The sequence below is a fragment of the Larus michahellis genome, chromosome 12 (assembly GCF_964199755.1).
Source record: "Larus michahellis chromosome 12, bLarMic1.1, whole genome shotgun sequence".
Lineage (NCBI taxonomy): Eukaryota > Metazoa > Chordata > Aves > Charadriiformes > Laridae > Larus > Larus michahellis.
In genome coordinates, this window is record NC_133907.1 from 8,320,341 (window position 1) to 8,347,038 (window position 26,698).

At 40.3% G+C, this 26,698-nt stretch overlaps 1 long non-coding RNA gene across 1 annotated transcript in view; it reads left to right on the top strand.

Annotated features, from left to right (window-relative positions):
- Positions 1-17,350, top strand: part of LOC141750122 (uncharacterized) — a 172,027-nt gene extending 154,677 nt beyond the window's left edge. The window contains exon 3 of the long non-coding RNA XR_012589572.1: positions 16,602-17,350. This is a non-coding gene — a long non-coding RNA (uncharacterized LOC141750122). The remainder of the gene's footprint in view (positions 1-16,601) is intronic.
- Positions 17,351-26,698: the final 9,348 nt, after the last annotated feature.

The window sequence follows — 26,698 nt, forward strand, 5'->3', positions numbered from 1 at the left end:
GTGCATAAGCTGCAAACTCCCATACGCAGTGGTGCAAGCCTTGGAAAAGAAATCTGTTACTGAGGACTGACTGACTTCTGAGTTGGAGTATAATCACGATAATTAACCTAGATTCTGACTTCTTTTGTTATGTGGCTGTGAACGAATGCGATTTGTGATACAAATTCATTGCAGACTTTGTTTTTCATACTGGTAGTGGTGAGCTGCGCTCAGAATCTGAACCAGTACCATTGACCGCTTTGAGCAATCTTTTATGGTGAGGACTTTTAGATGGGGAAGTGTTAAAGTACATATGTAACAAACGACTCCTGGTAATGACAGACACAAGAACAGTGATTTTAAGACGGATTTTTGTTTAGAGGAATGAATTTAGGAATTAAGCCAAGGCATAGAACTCCAGTCTAATTTCTAGGAGTTGTCCCTACTTACACAAAGGATGAATTAAACTCATTTATCTTATTGAAGCCCAAGACAAAACGGTGGGGGTCACGTGTGCTGCTGATGTGGACTGGCACAGCTCCACTGGCCGCAGAGCGAGTTGGCCCGGGGTGTGCGCGAGGTGCTGAGAGAGACGTTTCTACAAAAGACCAATTCACATCTGTAAAACTGGTGCACGCAGTCCCATCCTCCGAGCGGGAACGGCCGGCAGGTAACCTTCCACTCCAGCGGCACTCGCAGCGAGAGCAGAGCGGACTCAAGTTTTATGGATCAGATGGGGCTTGCTAAGAAGAAGGTCTGGCACTTGAAAAACTCATCACTGTGAAAAAGTGTCACCTATGCGATGTGGAGACCGGTATGAAGAGTGACCGTGATTAACCACACATGCAGCATACTAAACACACGCCCTGAGAGAAGTATAGTGAGTTTCTGCTTGATTTTCTGTTTCTGTTGCATTAACCTGGTAAAGAGCAGCTAAACACAGTGCAGTTTTCAAGTGTAATTATTTGATCTGCCAAGTCATAGGTTGTTTCCGCTTCAGTAGCTAATATTCCCTTTCACTTTATTAGGCGATGGAGTCACAAAACTTCCACAGCACTTAGTGGCAATATTGATGCAGACAGAAATGCATCCAGAATGCTGTGTTAATCCATATTGTTTAAATTTAACAGACCAAATTTCCTGAGGTTGTTCCTTTGACTTCAGTAGAGTTACACCAGCAGCGAATTTGTTCCAGTGAGTTTTACAGTGTTACTGACTCTCAGTAATTTATCACTATCCACGTCTGCTAGCTTAGCTGATAGAACCTACAAAGACAGGCACGGTGGTTTAAATTCCTGGGTCCCTTGGTGCAGGTAGCAATAACCCTTCGTTCGCCGTTACGTACAGTTTTCTGCTTATCTGCAGATCTCAAAATGGTTTAAATTTTGGGTAGGTCTGTGCCTATTAAGGTAATTGGACGTCGTAGGACTCCCACACAGGTCCCCTGAAGTACTGTGCTCCGTGGGTGGAACAGGTTGTACCCTTGCTCCAAATGGTTTTGCAGCCGTTGCCTTCCCGCGTTGGGCTGTCCTGGGCGGGATGGGGACAGGGATGAGGATGAGGATGGGGAGCGGGTGCTCACCCTGCCTGGTCCTGCTGGCAGCTGACATCGGCCCCGCGGTGCCGCGGATCCTCTGTGCAAGCAGAGCACTGCAGAAACTTGCCCAAGCCACCAGAAAGTTTCAGGTAATCTTACATCCAGGTTCTTTGTGTTGTTTTTATTCTACTCTCTCCTTTTTTTCTGAACATGGGAATTAAAAGAAAACACGGAAGTTGCTATGATGGGAGGGGAAAATTTTACAGGCCCACTTTTCTTGCTTTCATCTCTTCAAGAACTCGGAATAGTCTGTTCCAGAAAGAAAACAAGGGACCAAGATGCTCGAGGGTGGATTTTCAAATAGTTTCATCCTCTTTTCTAGAAGCACTATTGCACATTTGGATTCCATACACAGGCAGATAACAGGCACATGTCTGAAGGTGGGATCTGAGAGTGCCAGAACTGGACAATGTGATTTTTCAGTAAGAAGGTTACGCAGCCTGATGCCTTCAGCTGACTTTCAGCATTAAATACACCTTTCAAATTGCTGGCAGTTCCCACAGACATTTAAAATGTAATCACAAGAGATCTGACTCACGTAGGTTCGTAGAACCGGCGCAGCTCCTGCCTCCAAACTTCACAACCTCTGACAGCAGAGCTCATCGCTGTGACCCTCCGGGTTCGGCACCGCGGAACGAGGGGTCTGCTCCTAGCAGAGGGCACTGGCCTCAGGTACAGGCACTATTTGCTCTTTTTTGTTCGTTGTACCGAATTACAACAACTTCATACAACCACAGCAGAAAAAGTTACAAAGGAGGAGTTAGAATTCAGGCTGTGTCCTGGTGAGTTTCTCATCTTTGTTCGTTGCAGATGTTAAGTCATTTTGAGATGCAAGTCATTTCTTTGAAAAAGCTCTCTTTGGGGCTGAAATATAATGGCAGGAAATTAGCTGTTAATCCCGTCTTTTCTTGGACAGACTAGACATGCATAATAAACTCCCCCTTTCCTCCTCCTTGCTCGCCCAGTGATTCAGTTTGACCTGAAAGAAAACATTTTCTTCCAAGAAAGACAATGTTTATGAGGTGCAACCCTAGTTTGGCTCTGATGATTAGAGACACATGTATCAACCTGTGCAAAATTTGTGATGGCTGTTTAAAATGAACCCTGGTCAGGAAGGCTGAGATCACAAACCCTATAATAATCAAAACACCGGTACTAGCTTAACGTGATATTCCAAAGTTGCATCCAAACTCACAAACCTGGTTTATAACCCTTGCTCCGGACGAGCACAGCAGAGAGGGTAACGCTCTGTAACTTGCCTTGGGAAGGAGCCACATTGCAGCCCTCTCCCTCCTTCCTCCTGCTCGGGGGGATGTGGGGGAGGCACAGCCCAGAATTGGGAATACGGTTGCGTTCCCTTTGTTTTCCGGCAGATTTTGGCTACTCACATAACCTGCAGAGCATCCCAGCCACTTGGCAATACTGCCAACACGGTGTTTGAAATGGGCAAAAGTGGGGATAGGGAAAGGTTAGAGTCGTCATTGCACCCAGAGACAGAGACCTCTACGTTTATGAGATGGCTGTGTGTTTGTCAATACTGACTGTTTTCTATTAAAATCTCTAACGGATTTAAAATACATAATTATTTTTCCAGAACTAATCAGAAAAAACAGCAAGCATGATTATATGGTCTGGTGAACAGATATCAGATGCAACTTCCACATTTTCTCACGTGTGTACTAGACCATGCGTCTCACTGTGGCAGAAAAGCTTACACCTTTGGTTTCCCCATTTTAACACTCACAACTGCTCCAGCTCTTGTTGTAATAGCTTCTTGGGCACAGGTAGAAAGGGTGTCAGTGTGAAGAGACTGTTATGTTATTTTCTGCTTACGTGGCTGAGAATATTTTGTTATTTTCAGGGTATTTCGGCAAATGAAAGAGACACCTTTGGGAAACTGGGAGAAGTTCTTCTGCTGAGCAGGAACATACATTCAGTCTCTAGTTCATTGCTTCTGGTGGGCAAGCATTAAATCAGGCACTGTGATCAGATCCCCGGCAATTCCTTCAGCTTTTGTTAGCGCTCCTCGGTCCTGCCTCGGTCAGAAATCCTGAGAAAATGAAAAGTGATAGGGAACTAAAAAGTTAATACGTGCCCTTCTGATTGTGCGGTGAGGGTACCGTAATGTGAGAGTGGAGAATATCGTGGTGGAAATTAGAAGTTTGTGGAAAATGCAAAAGGCATATGTGGAAGAATGGGTTAGACCAGACAGCTGCCTGGGAGAGGGGGCAACGTTCAGCGCTGCCTCTCTCGGTGCGGCTGTGAGTTAGGCATTTAAGGTTTTATTCATTAAACAATAACACATAACCTCTGCCCCAGACTCTTCAGGTTTTCCACCCCTGACGTCAGGAGACACCACCACTGAAGTCAGCGGGACCTTTGTTCCTCCGCTGATTCGATCCCTCGTTGAATTTAGCACCCACGAACCACCGTGAGACCCTCCTGGGCACCGTGTAACGGTGGGGCCGTGGTGGTCGGTGGCAGGCATGCCAGGTACGCTGAGCTGTATGGCCGTGCCTTGCTGCTGTCACCTCATATAAGAAATGCTCCCTTTCAGTTTTAAAGCATTGTGCTTTATTACTGTTCTGACTTATCTCTAAATATAGCGATGCCGGAACATCTGCTTATTTAAGTAGTTCCATTTGGTCCTAAATCCATCAGGTTCTTGTAAAAAGGACTTTAAATAGGTCCTTTTCTAGCGAGTAGCTGGGAGTTGTTAAAACTCCTTGGGGCGGGAAACAATATTATGTACTTTTAAACTTCTCCATTGCTTTGATTAATTATTTTTAAATAAATAAGCTGCTTTGAAAGTTATTTTTAGTCAAATCAATAGGACTTGAACTGAAATTCATATGCCAGCCTTGTGAAATGTAAACTGAGTTATAAACCTACAGAAAATGGATTTTATTATGGAAATGTAAACTGTCCCCTAAGCATAGCATGGGGAGGTGATGCTATAACGACATACTAGTGAGTAATAAACAACAGCCAGTATTATATCAGATGACTGGGTACAGCTAGAAATGTATCTGTTTGGGTGTTGAATTATCCCCAAATTTGAATTATGGGCATATAATTCAAATTATCCCCGTCCAGCAATATAAAGTCTGACAGACATATTTTTTTAATATACTTCTTCTGCTGTTTTGCATTATGTCACATCCTCCAGCGTTAAAACCACAGCTTTCCTAACATGATTCATCAGAAATCAGGGGGGAAAAATAGTTGAGATCTGATATACTGAGTACTCTTAAATTACATAGCAGCTTCAAGTATAGTGTATGAGGAGACAGAAGCAGAGTGAATAAGTCTGTCTCGGGCTGTCATGTCCGTGAACTGGGAAACTCACTGGCTCATTGAATCATTTCCTGGTACTTCTGCTCATCCATCGATACAGAGAGCAACCAGACTGGGTTTACAGAGATGAAAGCCAGAGTAATTCAGAGCCAGCTGTAATTCTTTATAAAACATACACTAAGTATTTTTGTTGACTCCTGCATGACATTTCCAAGGTGGCTGGGAAACCAGGCCATTTGTTACACGGAATCTAGATCGATAGAAAGCACAGAGGAAAACAAGTAAAGTTAACATCCAGTGGAAAGGACAGAGCAACTTCCAAGCTTGCACATCTCAGATGTGCAGAGTGTACATTTCGTGGGAACATCCTGTTCTTCAGAACGTCGTATTCAATTACTGAAAAATATTAAGCATGAGGAAAAGCCACTGCCTTGTGTATATGTAATGGTCAGATTTTACCAGTGTATAGAACAGAAGCATTTGCGCACCTTTTTTCTTTCAGCTTTTCTGGAATGATGGCTTCCATCTTTTCACGATGGCTACCTATGTCTACGTGGAATACATATTCCAGAAATATTTTGTGAGTACTCTGACGCACATGAATTCTCAGTTTTATGAATGCTATCCTCCTTATCACCAGAAAATTACTATATTTTAGCATATAAGAAAATATAATATATGCTAAAAACCTAAATGTGTGTCTTTCTTCAGATATGGTATATCAGGGATAAAAATAATTTGCTGTATCAATTGTCAAATAATCTTGGTCAAATTTCATAGTAAAGAGCCTTGCTGACTCCAGTGGCTTGGTGACTCAGAGTTTACAGGGAGTCTGGGCTCATGTTTCAAGATCTGATTTGAGAGCCAAGTTTTCAAATATACCTCTACAGATGCAGGACTTTCTTTATCTCGTTCCAAGGATCAAGTCTATTTCCACTTTGCATGCTGTCCTTATCCAGAAACGTTTACCTCCAGGCTTTCAGAGTATTCTACCTTAACAGGTGGAGGAAAAAATAATAAACCGCATAGTTTTGTCTGCTTAAGATTACTGCTTGCTGAGATTTTAAAGAATTAACACATCACCTGGACTTCACATGTAAAGTTTTAACTTTTTGATAAACAGCGAACTCATCTACTGCTGTGCTAGCTATTTTTAACCCACCTTGTGAGTATGCTTTTTTTATTGCTTTATACAGCATATCTGATTCTCTCTAAAGCACAAACTAAAAAATCTATCCGGCTGTCATTTGCTGCATAGTGCCATCTATCATCATGCAGCTTGGCAGCTGTAGTGCATGAGAGGGAGGGGGGAGCCGAAGCAGGAGGCACAGTCAAGGACTTTCACATGTAACACAAAAAAAAATCCCTGTCACAATTATTTATGGCTCTTGCTGGGGCACATAATAGGACACATAAAACCTCTGTTTCAGTTTCAAGCACCCTCACATCCCCGCTCCCTCGTCGAAGTTGGTCGCAGGCAGTTTTGCTTTACACATACAATTTCCTGAACAATGCCGAGCACTTGTGAAGTGACAGTGACAAATACTAGAGATGCTGGCTGCGGCTCTGCAGGCTGTTACAGGAGCAGTGGTGTCAATAATCAAGGAAGGCTGCCAACGATCCCAAAATGCCAGTGTGATATTCCACTTGTTCAACCAGCTATCTGCAATGCTTTTATTTTGAAGTTGCAGGAAACTTCTTGTGTCCCTGTAGTTCCAGGCTGTAAGGAAATAAAGTATCAGAGGAACCTGCGCCAAGAAATAATTTTTCATTATTTCATCTTGTGTGTAGTTTGATTTTGCGATAGCTAAAATAGTGCTATTTCAGAGTGGCTTAATTAATATTTAGCAGTTTCCTATTAGTGTTAGCCTGGTGTGAAGTCTTTATGTTAGGGTCTATCGTATCAGCCCTCTGCATGGCGTTCTTGACTTTGTTGTTCATAGCGTAACCTTTGGTTCAGGTCCCAGCTGATGGATTTCATAGCGACTCTGTCTGCTGCCTCTCTAGACGGCAGGCAATGGAGAGCTGTGCTGCTAAGGAAACCATGCTTTAGATAATTAAACATAAAACTCGGGTCCAATCCAATAAATTGTCTTGCTTGCAGTTTCTCAAGAAAGAGCATAGACAGATATTAACCTTGATGTCCCCATTAAAGTCCTCTGATACACTTTTTATTTCCCATCTCTCATAGTATTTCAGATCTCCAGTGTTAAGTAGCAGACTGTTAAACTAGCAGAAGGGAGACCAGGATATATTTGCTCCTGTGGAGCAAATCAGTTTGGAGGGTACAGTCCACAACAACATCAAGAATACAAATTAAACAGAAGCACTTGAACACACCACCTTTAAGCACAGTACATGTTCACTATTCTTCATGCAGACACAAACAACATTCAAATATGCAAAGTAACTTGCATATTTGTTAAACCCACATATTAATAAATCAGGGTTGCATTTAACTAAATGGAATGCACTTGACCTCTTCCTGAGGATGCAGGAAAAGGTGGTGCCTTCTAGGACAGCTTCAGTAATTTCAAATGTTAAACTGTGCCTAGAAAAAAAAAAAGATCCAAAAGACCAAGGCAGCAAGACATGAATTGTTATGGTTTTTACGCGTTTCATTTGTACAGAACGAAGTGTGCTGTCAATTATGTACAGAAGTTCATTCCAACTTGTATCTCATGACCGTGTTCCCAGAGCAGTTCCTATAGGTCAAAAGTGCTCTTACATGAAGAAGGGTTGGTTTAGGCAACATCAGTCCTGCTAGCTCAGTTACGTACCACATCCATCCTATTGCCCTTGCGCAAAAAATGCTATGAGAAACTGTTCCCATACAGCAAAGCACATCTCTGCGTGTGACTTCACATTCCACCATCAAACCTCCCTCTGACTCTATGCAGAGAGTTCCTGTTGAATAGAGGTGGTCTGGGTACGTGTAAGTTGAAACAGCTGCGGGCTCTTTACCTCATCTGCGCAGAGAATCACAGCCAGTTTCTGCTCATTGCTTCCTCCTTCACAACCTAATTAAACACGTACACGTGGGGTTTTTTTCTCCTGCATAGTTTCTTTTTAAATTTCCTGTCCTACTTGGATTTCTTTTCTCACCTTAGTGATAATGGGAATAGGATCAAATGTTGATTGCATCGTATTTACATCCATTACTGTTGTTGTTTTCTTAAATTCCCTGAAAACTGAGGGAACTATAGTCTTTATTGTTGTTTCTATCAGTAACAGCTACCTAAGATGAATTTCCTAGATCCAAGTGATGTGCATCATCTCAGACAACGTTGTGTTGATTCCTACACAAAGGTAGGGATGTTAACGTCATTATGTATTTTACAGTAGTCTGATGAATGGAGTGAATGTGCTCACTTACGGGAACTCTAAGGTTATGGAGCTCAAGTAGCGTTTCCTCTGCAGTTCTTCATGAAACCCATGAAAAACCCACTGAAATTCTCATAAACCGGCAAAAAACAAGTAGATCGAGGAGAGAGGACTTTACATAGCTTTGCCAGCGTTTGCAAAATATGTTTTACTTTTTCCAAGAAAAGTAGTAAAGAGTGCATGAGTTCTTCTGCTGCATGACATTTGGTAACTGCGGTACATTGCAAAACAGGGCTGCTGTTGACTGAACTGATTTCTCATGGATCGCCTCCTGTCCTTAATTACTGCTCTTTTGCTTCTTTTTCCTACATGCTTGTAACATCTTATGCTTATGGCACTTTCTCTAGAGGAAAAATATTTGTCCTGGAGTTTACAGATGTGATGTAGAAGAGGCTTAAATACTATGAAAAACATGCTTTAAAAAAACAAATTATATTGGTAGTTAAATGATCCATATAGTAGAAATGTCCACATAGTTTCTATTTATTTCCAATGCATTAATTTTCTCTTGAGCTTTTTGCTCTCGTGTCTATTTCCATATAGTTTGGGCACCTTTAGAATTCTGAACTTTGAGATATAGAAATAATTAATGTTGTTATTAAGCCTTATCTAAGGAGCAGAAAAATTGAAGGCTTTGGTTGTGATATATTTCACAGGATTATCCTTGCACTGGTTCCCATTCAGCATCTCACTTTTGGAGAAGAGTCTGTTTTATGATGCTTTTCTTTTGCTGTTTTCTTATTCTAGGTTTCAGTTATTCCATGTAGAAAAATGTTCACTGCCTCTCCTTTCCATGTGAGTTACAAGGTTGTAAAAAGATTGCAAGAAAAGTAATTTGCCACAGTCTGAGTATGTTGACTCTGGACAAAACAGCCTGAGTGGGACAAAATAATGACTCGTTCAGTCATTTGGGGAAAAGCACAAATATTAAAACAGTGTGAGGTTTTTTGTTCTCTGATTTTATAGATCTGGAGTAAGGTTGTGAGTAGCTATAGAAACGACGTTGGTATTCTTCAGTGCGGTTCATCTCACAAAATTGATCTTATTCTTCAGCCGCATTCATTGAATTTATTTCCAAATCGTATAGACTTGGTTTGGTTGGCTCATAGTCTAACATGGAGATAAATACCACAGTTAACAGTATATATTGCATATTATGGCCTTTAAACTGGCACATTTGGAACCTCCCGCTTCAAAAAAAAAATCTGCCCAAGAAAATTTTTGGCAATGCTAATATATGTGTACTTGAAAAGCAGAGGGGAGGGGAGGTACAACGGGGTGCAAAAATTGGTATACTTGATCGTTTCCTTACAAACTGTTCTTGATAATCGTGCACAAAAAGCGTGCAGTGTATTTTTATACTTCTGGGTTTCTACAAGTGTGCTTAGAATCCGCTTTACCCACTTTAGAGTTCTAAATTACCATATAATGTAATATTAGATGGTAAAAAAATCATTTAATATCATCAATGGAAAGAAAAAAATAATGACATAGTACCCATCCATTCCTGAGCACAAAACTGGCTGCCATAGGAGTGCCTCACCTGAGATTTTCAACAGCTAAAAAGTACATTCTTGTGAAAGCGTGCCTTTCAGATTTTTAGAAGATGAAAGATTTTTATTTTCTGTACAAATACTTTTACCTGCATGGCCAGCTAATAACTCTTGCACGAGCAGAACTTTTCGTTGAGTTATTGTGTAGTGTTTTCAGTTTGTTTGCTTTTTTTTAATTAGCATTTAATAAACTTTAAGCCTATTTGGGTTTTTATTGCTTGTGATGCCACAACACATTGTTCTTTGCTTGAGATTGACACCAATTTAGTAAAATGTGGCAAACATGCAGCTGCCAAGGAAATAGTTTCCTTAGCAACAAGGAACCTATTGACAACGCTCAACACGGAACCCACTTTAACCCCAGTCTGTGGAGTTTCTGTTTCTCTGTTTTCTGGCTGTTCTTTGCAGCTGCACAAATCAGATGTTAGAGGACCACGTTTTGCTCTCGTATAAACACAGGCAGCGCCATCTTCAATGTGCATGAAAGCAGGACTTGGCGAACAACCGCTCGCGCCATCAAAACTTTTGAATATAACATTGCACATTAACTTTTACAGTGTGCAGTGTACAAGTCTGAGCTTACGTGAGGTTACGCTAGCCATAAACTGAGACCAACTGATATATCCAGGATTTAATAGAACTTCATATAAAATAACAGAAGGGGAAAAAGTCTTGATGTGTATTGCTGACACACGTTTTTGGTCACAGGATATTTATATGCTATTAAAGTAAGAAGCCTGTGTAACTGCAACATTAAGTTTAGGACTGATAAAAATAGTGGGAGAAACAAAATAAACATTCCAAAATCTCATGTGGGAATTGATCCATCTAATTTATCTATCACGTAAAGTAGCAGTAACAACGTATGACTTTGCTGGGAGAGGAAAAGGCTTAACCTGTTTCAATGGAATTTTGGGGTTTTTTAAAAACGAAAAGTCCAATACAAGTTTAAAAAAATCATTTCATCATAACATTCTTTGTTGGTTATATTTATGCTAATTGTCCTAGTGCATCTCTTATACATTCTCTGCTTTTCCGATTTAGGCACCAATATTATATGGGATGGCCCAGTACTAACGATGGTAGCCTAAGCCCAGAGGATATTTGAATGCAAATCCCTGTTCTGCTGCACGTTTCCTGTACAAGTCCCCACGGACTCAAATTTCCAAAGGGATTAGCAATTGTGAATGTTCCCAGTTTGGAACAATCACCTAGAGACCCATTACGAGGTTATGATTTTCGGAAAATGCTAAATACTGTTCTTCTCAAAATCAGATCTCTTTGAATTGTTCCCAGTTTAGTACCCAAATTTGAAGCACTGCATATGTTAGAAATCCCACAAATCTTGGCACTAACATCTCTAGCAGTGAAGAGAAGCACAGAGCCGGCTGAGGCAGAAATAACCCGGTTAGCCCAAAAACTGTGCCCTGCAAACCTGCTCAGCCCCATGCCCAAGGTGACAATCTCTGCCGAGGCACGGTGCCAGTCAGCTTGGGTAGAAGAAGCCTTAGAGAGTTTTCCAGGCCGGAGACAGTGTTTCTGCAAAGTCAGGGTAGGAGTTTGCCCACCTCTCACACCAGCCCCCTCGGAGTTAACCCGCCGATGTAAACACTGCTGCCCACTGCATCTGCCGGTCGGGCCCCGCTCTCTCCATAGGCTTTTCGCGCACACAGGTTTTTATACTGATGTGTGTTTTCATGGTGCTCGGGTTAACATAATACTAAAGCCATAAATCCTAGTATTTAATTTACGTGCCTACTACACGATTTCTAAGCGGGCTCTGGTCCATACAGAATTGACAGTTAACAAGGGAAATAGTGGTATTGCTGTGTAAAAAGGTATGATGTTTAATAATTAAATATTTCTTTTCAAAAGAAAAAGAATACAGGAATGAAATATATTTTTTTTTCATGTTTTCCATGACAAAAAGCAGCACTGAAGTGCTAAATATTGACATTGGTATAACTTCCAAATAGCTTTTAGGTAGAATTCAGTGGTTCATCTTTGCCAGCTTTTAAGATTTGGGGCCAAATTTTCAATAAAAGTCTCTTATGAAATGTGCAGCAGCACACGTGTAGTCTTCAAACAATAGGTATTAGATTAATTTTCCCCATAATTGGTTGCACTGTTTTAACACTCTACAACGAAAGGAAAAAAGTACAAAGGTGACTGTTCTATTTCAAACATGAGAATCAGCAAAAGCTCTTTTGAATCGATAAGAATCTTTATGATGGCTTTGGTCATAAAGATCCAATTTTGAGAATAAAAGCCCTTTTCCACTTGTACACAAATAAATGTAAACTTACTGCACAAATATCTCTAGAAGTGCATTTGAGATCATTAATGTTTTCCTAAATGAAATTATTAGTTTGCCTTTAGTCCCACTGATCTGAACTAACTCAAGATAGATGCTTGCTTTGTGCTGGGCACTGGAAAATGATTTTTTTCCCAAGAAAATATTAACATAACTGTGTAAAAAAAAAAGTGCATCCCGAAGACCTGACTTGAGTATTCATCTGCTTTTGTGATTGGTTTTGGGGTTTTTTTTAATTTCTGTATCCTTTTCTGTAGTCAAAAATGTTAAACCTGTGGCATCTATTAAAGAACTTTACTCTTCTGCTGCTAAACTGCTGTAATTAAATTGCTGTATCAGCAGTTCTACATTGAGCATCTCTCTCATTCTGAATGGTTTGATTTGATTATCTCTTCCATGAACCCTTGCAATTCTATGGATATGCTTTTGTATAATTAGATGAAGTGTGGTCTGAAAACCAACAATATTTCCTAGCCACTGGTTTTAGAAATCCTTGCTAGAAAGAACACTAGTGATAAACTGATTTTTTTATTTTTATGCAAATTACAAGTATTATAATCTACCATATACTTTAGCATCAGTTGTTCTTCAATTTGAGAAAATGCTGATTTAAAGCATAGCTTAATACAAATTATTCAGTGAAGCGTAATAGTAAAAAAAAAAAAAAAAAGAAACTTCCTCCCTTAAAATTATCACATTCATTTGGTCAAAGGCAAATAAAGTTTCATTTTAAAAAAAAAAAAAACTTTCAGCTAGGATAGTCTTTAAAAATATATGTAAAAAAACCTTCTTAACAACAAAATCACACCAGTAATAGTTCAAGAATGTATTTGTAAATACATACATGACATACGATATAGGGTCAAATTTCAGGCTTTCCTTACACATTTGTAATTTGATTTTTAGTAACGACAATCCAAGCTAGTTACAGTAGAATTACAAAAGATAATTAAGTCTTAATTTATTCCATACTCTGGTTTTTCTGAGGCTAGTCACTGAAGTATTGCTACAAACTTAAATTGTGGAATATTGGCTGCATCCTGAGGCTGACGCTTGGCTGCCTTATGCACAGAGCCCGTGCTGGCGGGGCAGCAGCATACGGTTTTATTCCAAACGTCCGGTGAGCTTGTTTCAGTCGTACGGATCGACACATTTTCTTCCCTGTCGCACGTATGAACGATCCGGTTATCAGTCGCTCCTGAATGTCTCTGTGATCCGTGCTGCCCCGCGCCTCTTCCTTTGTGCGTTAAGCTGAGAGCGGCAGAGCCTGTCTCTAGTTTTTCATGTCCTATGGCACAGGGCACAGTGTCACCACACGACACAGTAAATACTAATGCAGTCAAGCCAACAACTAATTTCATTGGTAACTCATCCCAAAAGGCAACTAAAAAGCCTATTTCGAAACATATGCCTTTGTGGATGTCAAATAGTGATAATTTCCAATTGACCCCTGCTGGATTCGAGCAAGTGAGTTGGAAGGGATTTAACCTAATCCTAATGCAGGTTTCCTGAGCCATTCATTCCCTCACACTCAACCCAGGTGAGATTTCTTTTTTTCTGGAAACAGACATTTCAATTTCATTCTTTCATCTCTGGTGGATAACGATGCCAAAAAGTAACATTAGGGATACCTTAGTACTTCAGGTTTTCTGACACTTATTAAAAACTCCATATGACTACACCGCTGCCTGTCGAGGTCGCTCAAGCAGAAACTCCGTGGCACGCAGCCATTGAAGACTGTGGATTAGGCACTAATGAACTTGTGTGATCAGCCCCGTTATCTTCTAAGCTGCAGATGCTCCGAAGTTCCCTAGCAGTCCAAAAAGAAGGGGATAACAAAGGGTGTGTGTCTCTTCTAAAATATTTTCCAAATAATGGGCTGGAGGAGACGTCAAATTTTGCAAGGAGACCGCGGGATCCCCAAGGGCAGATTCTGCCGGGGCAGAAAATAGCAGCTATAAAAGCTTAGAACTGCTAAGGACAAGCATAGTCCAAGACAGAGCATCCTTCTCCCCACGGCGCAGAGCAGGGGATTTATAAGAATTAATAGTCAAAATAAGAGTGGCTGCAGAATTTCTTTGTCAACCTGAGTGAACTTTGCCAGGCTGTGATTTTTAAATAATAATGATGACATTGTCACTGTTGGCCACCCAAATACAGAGTTCTGAAGAAGAACTGTTGCTTCTCGGTGACAGGAGCACTTTGTACACCAGCCTGGGAGTTTTGCAGAGGGCTGTGCTATTTGTTGGAAAAGGAGCTAGAAAGTTCTCCCACAAAGTATCAAAAGCTGTGTCTCTTTTTGCGGCGTGAAGTCCTGGGTCCGGGAGCTGGTGGGGAGTGGAGACTGGGACTTGCTGGACTGGGAAAGAGCTCTGATGTCAGCCTTACGTTACACCTTCCTTACGGTGAGCTGTCACCTCTATCTGTAGGAAAATCTGCTGCTTTTTGCCATACCGTTTTGTGCTGTGATGGATTGCACTAAATCTTTGGGAGGAATCACCAAATCTCATGGTTATCTTCACTGCATCCCACAGGAGATGAGACTGGAGCTCTTTTGTTCTCTGTCCTTGATAAGATTTCAATCTCCGTCCTTCACTTCACAGGAGGGCCCCCCACCCACAGCAGTTCCTCGTGCTGTTCCTCCCCAGGTCCCAGGACTAGAAAAAAAGCAAGTGCTTCCAATTCTAATCCTCAAGTCCAATGATTAGGACATTCCTTGTTGAAGAGAAAGCAGAAGGAATCCAAGGACATAAACCCTCAGCCACAGTCCCTGCCCTGCACCCAGCTCGATCAACTGCCCATTGGGCAAGAGAGTCATTCCTTTCTTCTTCGTGCCCTGACTTGACTTGTGCTCACTTCAATGAATGTTAAATAAGCAAAACCCAAAAATGTCTGAAAAATTTAAGCAACTGTGTTTTGGTAGCAAATAAGAAAAGAAGAGTCTTTGGGCAAATTAGAAACGTGGATTCCTACTATTGCATTATTAAGAAAGAGTATTCACTGTACACTGGGAGAATTTCATCTTATCCATATGCATATCTCTGTCGCTGTTTTCTTGATAAAAATGCCAGCCTGATTCAAGCATTCTGCCTTGAGCAAACTACGCAAAAATATTAACATTTCATTAATAGAACGTACCCTAATATGTAAATGATGATCCATGACAAGCTTCTCTTTATAACCGTAATTGCTAAATGCAAGAGGGTCACGAAAGCTGAAATTTTGGTGAGCAGCAGACTTGGGACACGTGATTGTACTGTAAGCGACTACTTTTACTAACAACTTGAAAAGCAAAGAAAATCCGGCAACTTGTGGTCTGAGTTGGCTAGAAATTACTATGTGTTTCCGAGGTTAATGAGAGAGGAATTAAGCACATTCACACGTGTGGTATCTCTGAGCTGTTTCTGTAAGAGCTGCTAATGTAGGACAGAAGTAATAAACCAATAAATTAAAGGTTCTTAATTATCATTAGAAAATATTGCTATCTTTAAATGCAGATGCAAAGCGGGGAAGAAAAAGTAAAGAACTTTTTGTTTTTAAATTAGCATGAATTAAGAAAAAACACAACTCAGATTTTCTTTCTGTCTAGTTTTAACTGGGGAAATGCTGAATATGCAGTGATTTTTTTTTTTTTTTTTTGCATTAATAATAATAGGAAATGGTAGATAGTGGCATCTCAGCACAATTCTAATTTAATGAGAAACAATAAAATAGTTTTCCAAAGGGGCCTATTTAGGTCCAAGAAAGGGGGATATTAAACTTTCAAGATTTATTTTACTTTCGTTAAGGTATGCTGATATGCGTTTTCTATGGCTATATTCTATCTGCTGATTAGATCTTTTATAATTTCCTTAGTTGGAAGAGAGCTGATATTCTTCAGGCTGGATAATTTTGAAAAGGCATCAAGCAGGTCACTTTTTTTAGTTGTGGTTGCGTTGATCTCCGTTGCAGAACGTTTCCTTTGGCTTTGTGCAAGATGATGTCATGTAAGGAAAGGGAAGCCGATTCTGGACTCACTGGAACAAGTCTAGATCTTGTGAAATTTAGAAAAGGAGGAGAATCATAGCCCAGGAAAACTCAGGGAAATATCATAGAAGCTCCTTCACACCTCTGCCGGAAAAATTCAGACACAAAGTGCGACACAGCTCGCAGGGGGTCGGATGAAAAGGGAGATGGAGCCACGGTGAGGTGGCTGAGTGTCCGCAGGGGGCATCAGAGACGTCGCCTTCTGCAAAGGAATCTTTCGTGAGCTTGCCAAGACACCATTTGTCTTATACTCCAGTAAACTGATAACATAGATTTTGATTTTCCCACTCCACCCCCAAGGAGGGTTTCTTACAGAAGCAGCACCTGCGCTGCCTTCCAGGAGCAGTAGTGAGGCCTCTGTTCTCTTTGCAGGGTTGGGCGTCCTGACGGTTGTTATAGATTTGTGTGTATATATATTTACCCATCTCATTGAATTACTTAAATTCTGTAGCTGAAATGCAAAGTGAGAAACGTCCACCTGGAAAGCAGTCTCACCCATGGAAGTGCTACCGTGACAGTTCTGAATGGCAGTTCCTGTGAGGCACCATAGTGGCACATCAGAGTGGAAATTTTTTCAGAGGTAAGTTTTCTTTTTTGTTTGTTTTTTTTTTCTTTGCAATTAGAAATTACGTTTCTGTTAACAGCAGATATTTTTCCATTAAGAAATCATTCGTTTATATACCTGGGGTTTTTCCTGTTTGGTGGTTTTTTTGTGGAAACCAAATTGATGGGGACATTGTAGCCAGCCCTGGATCAAGGAAAGTAGAAAAAATCTGTATCTTAACAATATAATTCAGTGAGAATGTACATGCACCTGGAAGAGAAGGGTGCTTGGGCATGAAAATAAGGAAGCCAGACATCTATATTAAAGGATATTTAGTGTATAGTTAGGGTTATATAAGCTTCAAGTCTTGCACAGTGACTGGGGCTTTGCTGTTTTCCGAGTGCACATAATAAGCACAAAAGAATCAGTTTTTAATCTCGGACGCGCTCTGTGTTTCTTAGACATGCAGAAATACCGGCATACTTGGCTGAGCCATAGGTGCACAAACCTACGTCACGTAGCTAGTTAATTGAGGCATGACTGCATGGCTTCCTCAGGGGTTTTTCTGATTTTAACAATAGAATATATAATAGTGCTGTTGACTGAAGGCGTAGGTTACTTAGTCTTCAATTAGTGAGGGAATCCGAGGAGAGCATTTTCTTCAGTGATTCAGTAGGTGATTATGGATTGTATCTTACATCCTTTGTAAGTCCCCTTTGTACATATTTTTAGGCTAAAAAGCTTTAAAACTTCCCAAGGAAGCATAAAGAAAGTCCCTCAAAATATCGGAAACATAACTATTATTACAATTATATCGATATAGTTAAATATATAATTTTGTATCTGAACTTCATTACTATTATTTTGTATTTTAACACATAACCAGTATTGTGCTAGTTTCCGTAGCATTCTGTGTTTGTTTCCAGCCTTTCCCTTATCCTGGAAATCTGCAATGTAATGTTTCCTTCTGATGTGGTTAGATCCATATATTTAGAAGAAAATCATATGACCCTAGAGATGGCAGAAAGCTCTGAGGTTCGAGACCCGCGTTCTAATACCAGGAACAGCACAGGCTGGGGGGGTTCACAATTACCATGCACTTTCTCACATGACGGTAATACGACGTGGGGTTTTTTCAAGTAATGTGTTTGTGTTATTTAGCTGAGATTTTATTTTGTTAGCAATTCCTCTAATTTACCTGTTTTACCTGATCTCTTTTCATAAATTTGTTATATCCTCCCCATACTTAATAGTCTGTCTCACTGGGGGGGCAGCTCTAGTCGTGATCACTCGATCCCAAGCATTAGTCACCGCGGGGCTCTGGGAAGGGTTTCAGGGTGCAGTGCTCAGGGCCGTACACTGGCTGCTCTTAATTAGGTTTCAAAGTATGGATTTCCCATCAGTGCGGCAGACGAGGGGAGCAGCGTTTGCCCAGTTTTAGGTTAATAAATAAAACCACTTTTTCAGGAATGGCAAGAATGATGATTTTCAGTCATTCCTTGCTGACTTTGTTTTCAGTGATTCTGGTTGACGTCGATCTCTTGAGAGACCTTTTTGGGTAAATTTCAGTAGACATCATTGTGATCAAAAAATAACATATATTTGTATTTAAAGCACATAATTAACTATTGGAATACATATTTAAAACATCGTTTGCTACTTTCCATTTTCTGTAATGTCTCTTTAGTTCACATCATCTTTTTTTTGTTCCAAAGGTCTATGTTAAAAAACGCTCTTTCTTCCGAAGGACACTTGCTGTATAATCCTTTGTTAGGATAACAGGACCATCTGGTCCCATCCATCTCTCTACAATTTGATGCTGGGTTAATTGCACCCTGTCAGCACGCATGATTGACACTATGTTTTCTCTCGTCACTAAGAGTAGTCTATTAACAATGCAGTTTGTCTGAATTCTGGGAGATCTTTTCACAGCTGCTTGTGTGGGACCATATACTCTTCCCAAGTTTTGCTATCAGCCAGCATAATAAAAATACATAAAAAGTAAATTAATAATGGATATTCTCAAATTTGGTGGATAGGTGCAACCCAGTGCATTCTTCTCTAAAATGGAATAAGCTGGTTTTAAATCAATAAATTAGAGGGTCCATTATTTCCTTAGCAGAACAAAAATGGGCATCTCTTCATCCTGTTTTTAGTGTATTGTCAGTGCAGTATGTCATGAATTAATGGGCACAATTCCTCTGACTTCAACTGAGTTATATTAATTTATCCTAGCTTTAATTTGACCTCGTGTGGTAAAATGCTTAATATACAATACTTCTAATTTCTCTGTAAATATAACCCACTGCAAAACAGTCTGGGCAACCACTTAGTATATCGCATGTGATCTCACTGTTCCCATTTTAGCAAGTATCAGGACAGCTAGGTCTATCCTGATCAGATGTTTACTCCGTTTTAACATTTGGATGTGTGTGTGTTTTGTTTTGTTTAATAGAAAAGAATCCTCATTGTTTCCATGCAGCTTCATGTGAGGTCTAACAGTAAGGCCCAAGGTCTATTGCAGGAGTTTTTGTTTTGCAGCAAGTGTTCTGCTCTCGTGGTGCCTGATTTACAGCACGTCCGCTGATGGACAACCAAGATTCACTCTTTGCCATTAAAAGAAATGGGCCAACCAACTCATAATGTTAAGGAAAGACAGTTTACATGCTTTGTTAGTTTTACAATCCAGACTTCTGCAAGCTTCAATTTGTTACGTTTAAGTCATTTGATTGAGAGAACTTCAGATTCTGTAGTCCAGATCTTTCATTGCTTTGCACTTTCTCTTGCCGATACAGCCATGCCATGAGGGTTTAACATTGCAAGATGAAATTTTTGTGTCCGCTTACTGGTTATTTTGTGTGTGTTGACATTAAGCTAAGGAAACTTGCGCATCACTTTCCAAAGTATAGTTTCTGTTCAGATGATACACTTGTACTAGGACTTGACTGATTAAAACTTCTGCAGGCGTGCCACAAATAAAGTATGTACAGGTAAAACAATATGCAACAGTGAGCAAGATGTTAGAAAATTTACAAGGGGTCAGTTCTCTACTTGGTTGAGAATTTTTCACTGGAACGCCTTCTGACTGGCAATGCCAGTTTCTCCAGACCATCATTTTATTAAGAACATAATGCTTTCAAGGTTTGTTGAGAAAGGCTGGGGTTTTTTTCACATCCAGTATCATCTGGTCAAAGTAAGAGGCTAATTTCAGAACATCTGAAAGCTTATTAACGGCAGATGTACCCCTCCTCACATCCAGGACAAATCCTGTGATCACCCGTCCATCGGCCGTGCTGGGATGGGTGGGTATCTCTGGCCAGGGAGCTGGGGGGATGCTCTGTAGCCCTGGGGTTATACATCCAGCTGAAATGTGGGATACATGAGTTAAGTTCTTCCGTTTGCACAAAATGATTCCAAAAGAAGTAACTGAATGATCTCATACATAAAGTCTTTGTAAAACCACAATGCAGAGAATCTTGAACCATGGTATCCCACATCCCAGCAGGTGCCAAAACACTCAGCTAACATCTGATTTGGGGAAAGTGCTTTTTTTAACACAAGAGTGGCAGGAGCGAGAGACTTGAGGTTTATGCAGTTTCAGAACAAAAAATTTTCTTACCGACTCTAGTTTTGATAATTTTTAATTTGTTATTTCTTTGTGCTATAATTCTCTTCTTCCATAATTTCAGCAAACTATTTATAGATCTCCAAATCCCAATTCTCTGGTACGCACAGTTGAAAAATTCTTCATTATCTTCAGTGAATATTAGGCCTTTACATAACATATGTGCATATCGCTTACTTGCTCTAAATTTGGTCTCGTATACTTACACTACAAAAATGTTAATCTGTCAACAATTTCATAAAAATTCTTTCTACTGTTATTGGTGGTTATTATTTATCTTTGAGCGAACATGAGATAGGTCAACGCCGCTTTGCACTAGATGTTATAGCTTTTTTTTAAAAAAAAAAAAAAAAAATCCCCTTCTCCAAAGATCGTTCAGTCAGGAGCTCTAGTTTTGATTGTCACATCCTAACTGACAAGCCAAGTGCTGTTCCCAATTGTGCTGTAACTGAGGCTGGAATGGGGCTCTTTGTTTTCCCCTTAGATGTTGGATAACTGGCACATCTCCATGTGTGAGGAGATGTGAAGACTCTGCAATATTATCAAACATCATTTCTAAAGGAAATGACAATTCTTTTTGTTACTTTCATTGGTACTTTTACATGGCAGTTGCTATAATTTAATGTAATTATATCTTTCACTGTTTTTTATTCTTCTATTGTATATATATTCATGCTTCCTCTGATGATAGTTTTCATTGCGGCTCCTGATTTTCTTGTAGAGAAATTAACTGATTACCTTGCTGCACCTCAAGAGATATGACCCCCTAATATCCTTGCTGGATATTTTTCCATCTCAGGCTTCTTACTGATGAAGCGGTAAGATTCCCTAAACATTTCTATTCATACTAACTCTGTCCCGTACCATATTTTGCAATTGTCATGAGAATAGTAGTTCATTGAATTAATCTTGTTCCTAGTCATCAAATTATTATAACTTAGTTTCAGCACATACAGTAGCTACTCAAAAAACACATTACTTTGTAGAGCTGGTTGAAATATTGTGCACATACAGCAAATGCGACAAAATTTGCCACTTCACTGGGTTTGCGAAAAGGGAGAAAAGGAGAAAGAAATCCCCCCCTTTTTTTCTGCTGTAATATCACTAATTACCTCATTAGCAAAAGGCCATTCCATCAACAAAAATGTGCTTTTTGTACATTTTATGCAAGTGACCTTGAAAGTTATATATGAAACAGAGGTTTTGTTGCACTTTTTTTGGACCAAAAAAATGCAAATACCTGATGATGCAAAAGACAGTGGAGAAGAAATAATTCTGGCTTCAGACTCGAAGCAGACTTCAGGCTGCTGCTCTGGGCAGCAGCAATGCTGCCTGTGCCCTAGACCTCGGGTAAAGTCCTCTTGTCTCTGTGTCCTCGGGCAGGTCTCTTCAGGCTCCTCTAACCCTGATTCCCATTCCCATTTTCTGCCCACCATGTTGAGTTACATTAGGAGATCTTAGGGGCCCAAAATTGTCTTTTATTATCTTTTGTATCTTGTCTTGTAAAATTTATTTGAAGTCTCTGGTGGAGGCTATATATGTACAATAATGTGTGAAGTGGCGTAATATTGCATAAGTCAATTAAAGTATGTCGATTCATACTAGCTGAAGAACTGTCCATCACCACGACTTTCTGTCTATAGGAAATATTCTCTTTCCTGGTTTCTGCGGTATGATTATAGAATACAGTGTTGGAGGCAGTGATAGAACACGTGGTAGAACTCAGTGGTAGAACTGAGTAGAACACGTCTCATTGCAATGTAACATGCACAAAGTTCTCCCAATTCCACAGACGCTTCCAGGTCCATGAAACCTCCTGGTTTCATGCAAGGTCATTTTCACTCGTGTCCACCACTACACGGTTGTGGGGAACGTAGCCATAAAAGATGTGATCATAATGTAATTCATACCTACCCGGCAGAAAATAAATGAACATTTCATTTTATTATGCCACATATTGTAATACTAGATACTGTGAAAAGAAGCAGATGAGTTAAAGACAAAGATTGTGACTGTGCATGTTTCTGCAGTACAATGGAGAATATAGTTCTCTGCCACTGTGGATACCTCATGAATTCCTGGTAGATTACAAAATTAATAATCTGCTAACTTAGTTCTCTTCATTTTGTGCCTTGGCAGCTTGAACAGGTTCCGTTCTTGAAAACATAAGCCGCATACTGACTAAATCCTAGTGATATACCTATATTACATTGTCAGAAGTTGATATATTTGATCCTGTCAATGGCAAACAACCACATATAGCGCTAGACTACTCTGTTGTATTCTTCCCATTCCCGTGTACAGAAAGCACTCTTCCTAGGAACGTCCCTACGTTTTTATGAACCAATATAGACTTATTGGCTAAGAATCTGAAATAAAAGCTCAGAAATCAGTCCTCCCAACAGGAGAGAAAATATGAAATATTCTTGGATAATTTACTATTAAGTCTAATGTTACCCACAGAAATTCAGAGAGGGTCTTACTTAACTGTACTATAGGAAAAATCATGCCTCCCTTGCAATCAATGGTAAAATGTGCTTTTGGTGGAATCAAAACCGGAATTCCACTGTTGTTTCTGATACTGATGAAAGTAATGCTTCAGAATCAAGCATCAAGAGAAAATAAATGGTCTCTCCATCTGCTTTGCAGGAGAACTGATCACCAAGACATTTAAGCTTCATAGAGACTGGTATTTGTAGCCACATTCAAATTGGTACTCTCAGGAAAACTAACAATGACTAGCTAAAATTGCAAATTTAAATCTATTTTGAAAAATAATTTACGTTTCTGATGTCTCCTATACAGATAGAATCCAGGTGATATTTTTTGTCCCTTGTAATTCCATACAAAACTCATGGGATTAAGCTTTGCTTTTGCGAAGTTTAGACTTTCAGCTTAGACGGGGGCTGATGCTTCCGACTGTCCGCTGGCTCACGAGCCGGCTTTTCTCAGGAGGTAAACTGAAGGGGAGAAAGCATCCGAGGAAGGAATGACCAGCTTATGCTCAAGTTTGGTCTCTTGGCTTGTTGGCTCGTGAGTCTGAATTCAATCCGAGCTAACAAAACCAGAGGAGAGGTAGCCAGTTACGAGCAGGGAAATTCAGCGTGGTTCTGTCAGTGCTAATGAAGATACTCTGAGCGTGCAGCAGCGGAAAGCCCGGCTTTCGATTTGTTGTTGCTTCTGCATATGGAGGTTTAAAAAGCCATCGGCTAGCAGGGATTCTTACTGGCTTGTCTCCCCTCCCTAAACAAGTACAAGGTGCCCCTACCTCTGCTTCCTTTCCTACGCAAAGCCAAAATGTGCTTTTATTCATGGAAATCAAATAAAGCCATATAGCGGTGAGGAAAAGCGTAGGCAGTAAAACATAGCTTGTGGGATCATGCATGCCTACGCTAAAAATTTCTATACAACATGCTTTTTTTTTTTTTTTTTTTTTTTTTTTGTTCCCAAGTCCAGAGACTGTGAGGTTTCACTTTTCAAGACACAGTCGTTTTTACAGTGCACTTTCATACTGTCAGAGTTGCTGGGGAAGAAATTCAGTCAGCCATTAAAAGGTGGGAAAGCATCCTGCTGTTATGTATATGAGCGCAGGGCTTTGTCTTGTCACATGTCAGATACGCAGCAGTAGAGGGAGAGAAAATCGTATTGGTATATGATGGAGTTTGCAAGATGTCCTCCAAACCTTAATTATTGGAATGTGTCCTGGGATAAGTGATGCTGTCATTGAACCCTGATTAGTTCAGAGGCAGGGTGGATGCAAGAGGGAGGAAACATAATGTCAGACTGGTTAATTAGCAAGCAAGTAAGAGCAACCCAAATTGTACAATCTGATGAGCAATTTGTCACCCACTCGTTTTGAATGAGAAATGTGGTATCACTTTGCATTTCTTTTATATTTGCCGGTTTTGGATCTCTTTACATGTGAACTAACTTTGTGGCTCCTCTGCGGGGTAAGCGTTCGTGTGCTTACTGCTAGGCGAGGTGAACTCAGGGCTGAGGAGACTAAGCCACTTGTCCAGAGGTTACACGTGAAAATCGCTGGGGAAGAAGCTACGAGTCTGAACTGGCAGCCACATACTCTCAACCTGGTTTAGAAATAAGAAAATGCGGTGCAGAAAAATCAGAGAGATGAAGAATGTAAAATTCAAGGTCAGAACATTTTGTCTGTTGATTATCCTGTCCTCAGCAGGTTCGAGGTTTCAGTTCATTTGGCATTCCTGGTGGCCATACAAATTCTTAGGACACGAGCTTGAGGTAAATATATTTTGTGCTATTTTGGTGATACAAAAGCTACCGAAAGCTGATTTAAACAAGCAAGTGGGAGTTTCTCTCTGCACACAGATATTCTTCAGTGACACAGTGCTGCCAAACGGCTTCTCTATCACCCCTTCTCTCAGCATCAGGGATCTGCCCAGGGGAAACCAGCACCAACGCGCTGCTGCGCGGCACGGTCTGTAGGGTCAAGAATGACCACACAGCATTCAGAGTCGGCTTATTACGGTAGGACTAGGCTTGCTCAAAATCAGAGAAATGCTAAGCGTTCTTCCTTCCACCCTTAAATTCCTGGTCTGCATCTCAGACATTGCTTAGGACCACTTGTGAACATTGAACTTCTGATACACTTGTGAGCCATTCTTCCTGACGCTAATTATTTGAACAATTCTTGATACTAGTTATTTGAACACTTCACGAAAGCAAACCTAGCTCTCAGCAGAATGCGACTTCTTTGTAAATGCTCAGTAAACATTACCCTTTAAAATGAAGAAGAGTAATCATCCAAACATGTAACTTGGAAGGTGTTCAGCCGAAAAAAGCAGCAAAATCATTTCCTATTGTTCTTTCACAACGGGAAGATATTTTTTTTTTAGCCTTTGAAAAGTAGAGAGTACTTTAGCATTTCCTGGATCACTTTTGAAGACTTGCAGCTTCTGAAGGAGTCCTTGAGTGATCTTACGAATGAGCAGTGCTTTAAAGCATCATATCAAGATTTTATAATAGTGTATTCAAGATGTCTATTACATTTAAAGTCTGAGCAAGGGCTTGTCTTACTGAAAGTTTGCCTGTCTTTTTCCAGTCTAATCAGTTGATCTAATAAAAGGTATTACCTCTACCTACAAACTGCATATTTCTCGTATCTTCGGAGCATCGCAACCACTGTGTTATTACTATTACCACCAGAATAAGTGCATATGGGCATGAATAACTGTTTCCAGAAAGTGATAAAAGTGACCGGTTCAAGGATTTCTCTCTTTAAAGAAGAGGAGGAAAAAAAAAAAAGGCTTTTAATTCTAAAACAATATCTGTCTTAAGGGTAAAGATTTCCCGTAGTAAGTCCCCTGCTGTTATTATAGGATTTGAGAATTGTGACCTGCCCTGACCTCTGCTGCTCTGTCCTTGTGGTACCTAACGGTTTGCTTCTCTTTGCCATTTATTGATGCCTGATATCGATAAGTATTTTGCAGCCCAGAGTTTATAGCAGGTGTGGAGCAGATGCTTTGTGGGTCTTCTGGATTAAAGATCTGTCAGGGATGCCTGTGGATCTTGATCCTTCAGTAGTTCCTTCTTTCTGTATCAGTATACCTCAGGATGTGACAGTGACATCTGGGCAGGGAGGGAAGTTTAGGAAGACCCTCTTTTTATTTATAGAGCTTTAGAGACTCACATATTCAGAGCCCCTGCGTGAACTCAGCTGAACCCAAAAAACAGTCTTGTTGGGATCTTGGCAAACAGGTTTCTGTGACATTCCCTGGACGTGTTCCAGTGGGGACGATAGCTCCCCGCTACCGCTTGTTCTCCAGTGTAGTAATGAAATGCACAATATCTCGTGTGTCATTTATAACAGTCATAGGGTGAATTTTGTTTTCCTTTCAATAATGTTAACCTGGTGGTGTATGCAAAATGATTACATGTCTAATACGATGCTAGGCCAAGCTCTGCACAGGGAATGTAACCCTATAGTAGTCATCTGGAATACAAGAGAGATGGCCAAATTCAAAAATTATGTATGTAACAAGATGAGGGAGAGGGGAAGGAGTTTCTTTCTCTAAATCATCCTAGTTTCTTTGTTTTATCCTACGTCCTTCAACAGACTTTGCCTCCAATGCCAGATTAATTTGATACTAGAACAGGTAACATTTATTTTGTAAAATTTGGGGTTAGATTTCAGGTACTGAAAGCAAGATGTTACAAGTCAAATCAAGGCGATCTCAACTGTCGCCTAGATGCTTGAAAGATAAGTCATAACCTTTAGGATCTCAAGTATTAAAACTGAGTTTTGAGGGGGTTTAATGTTGCTCTCTGTTCCAAATTTAAAGCTGGGCTGGATGGGTGCACCTCTAGGTTATCTCTCCCCAGACAGCCCCGCTGGAGCTCCCCCTGG